Raw genomic sequence first — 2,414 nt, 5'->3', positions numbered from 1 at the left:
GACTGGCCCTCGTGCCGGTGGCACGTAAAAGCACCCACTACACTCTCGGAGCGGTTGGCGTTAGGAAGGGCATCCAGCTGTAGAAACTCTGCCAAATCAGATTGGAGCTTGGTGCAGCCATCTGGTTCACCAGTCCTCAGTCAAATCGTCCAACCCATGCTAGCATGGAAAGCGGACATTAAACAATGATGATGATGATGATATATACACACGAACACCAATATGTTTATACATTTTTAAATATTTGTAAGAAAAAAGGGAACGGGTGGGAATTGTGTGGCTTTGATGACGTTCAACACATACAGACATGCAAAGATGTTGGCATGCGTGTATATATATATATGGCTACGCGTATGCATGTGTGTGTATGTATGTGCAACTCTGTGTGTAGCCAGGTGTTGATGTTTATGCCTTGTGTTTGTTAACACCTCCCCCTCTCCACACACCCACACACGAACGTGCACATTTTGCATACGTGAACAGTAAACAAGTATACAAGTAACAGGTATGTAATTAACTTTATCATCATCATCATCATCACCGTCGTCGTGAATGCCATTACCATAGTTTTTGCAGATGGCATGATCCAACTTGGTGAATAAATCAGCTCTTGTGTTGGGCAGGCATGGACTTTATATAAAGATACTTCCCAAATATTTCCGAAAGAGCAGATTCCAGGGTTGGTGAGTAAAATGGGAAAAAAGTGAGTCGGGGACAAGATTAGTTGATGTGAGACCCGAGGGGGTGGTGGTGTTATTTTTTGTTTTCTTGAGACAGTTTCTTTTTCGTGAAAATAGGGTTCTCCCAAGGTTACTCAAGAGGGTGCTTAGCTTGGAGATTAGGGAGTCTCTGCAGGTCAAGGTTCTTTAAGCCAAGCTAACTGGTAGGGGACTTAGGGAGTAGACCCAAAGCAAGATGGTTGGGTAATGTTCATAGTCTCACGGACTCTCCCCCACCCCGCCAGGTCAAGCTTCAACTTTTTCTGCAATGAGAGGTCACAGTTGTGGTTCTACCGAATACGTGCAATCAGGGTGCCAGAGGAACAATTCATAAGAGGGATCCTTCAAGTGAGATGGTTGGACAGTATCCTTGATCATTGAGAAGTCACAGCTGTGGTTCTACAGACATGCGATTAGGGTGCCACAGGAAAGAATCACAAACAGGGTCTTCAAGTCGAGCCAACTTCACTGGAGACCAAGGATGGGAGAGCTGCCTAATACCCATAGCCTCAGTTGGCAATGCTTGGGAATTCAGCTGGAAAATATTATGATATTGGTTTCTTATAGGACCCTATGGTGTGTGTGTACCTTATATAGTGGCACTCCGTCGCTTCCGACGTCGTGGGTTCCAGTTGATCCGATCAACGGAACAGCCTGCTCGTGAAATTAACGTGCAAGTGGCTGAGCACTCCACAGACACGTGTAACCCTCAACGTAGTTCTCGGGGGGGATATTCAGCATGACACAGAGTGTGACAAGGCTGACCCTTTGAGTTACAGGCACAACAGAAACAGGAAGTAAGAGCGAGAGAAAGTTGTGGTGAAAGAGTACAGTAGGGTTCGCCACCATCCCCTGCCGGAGCCTCGTGGAGCTTTTTAGGTGTTTTCGCCCAATAAACACTCACAACGAAACTGCGATCCTATGACCGCGAGTCCGCTGCCCTAACCACTGGGCCATTGCGCCTCCACTTGTGTACCTTAGATGCCATCCCTCTGGAATTTGAAAGCAGGTCAAAAAGCAAAGAAGGAAAAACAAAAGAAAGGCTCAACCTTGGATGACATCTGGGTTTTGATTCTGCACTAAGCAATAAATGTTTTTACCCCGACAAAAGGTAAATTTTATTTTCAAATCATAAATTTCAAATTTTCAATATAATTTTTATTAAAAAATATATGTATCATAAAAATATATTTTTTAAAAAAACATCACAAGAACAAACAAATTATCATTATGGTTATAAACTGCAGTAACTGTTTTCAGAAATAATTTTAGATGAAAAGAAAATATAGCACCAGGTTTTAGAAGGTGGGATTTGAACTTGTATCTCAGGTACTGCACATATCAGCTATTGAAAAAAGCTGCAATAATTATGCACCAACCCAAAAGTAGGTTCGCAGTTATTCAACTATTTCTTTTGCATTCATATATTAACAGATTAGATCTTAATTATGAAAAGATATCAAACCATTATTCTATGCTAATTTAGTTAATTTTGTCAAACTCCCTTTTCAGTTTGATAGAAATTTAAACGTAATTAAAATGTTTTAAAAGAAATTTAAAGTGCCTACGTGATAACTGTAAACCGGCTTTTGGGCCACCCTGTATATGTGCAAGTGTATATATATATATATGTATGTATGTACGAATTTTATCTTTTATTTGTTTGTCATTGGACTGCAGCCATGCTAGCACATC

Source organism: Octopus bimaculoides, chromosome 30, assembly GCF_001194135.2.
Source record: "Octopus bimaculoides isolate UCB-OBI-ISO-001 chromosome 30, ASM119413v2, whole genome shotgun sequence".
NCBI classification, from domain to species: Eukaryota; Metazoa; Mollusca; class Cephalopoda; order Octopoda; family Octopodidae; genus Octopus; species Octopus bimaculoides.
This window is presented reverse-complemented; position numbering follows the sequence as displayed.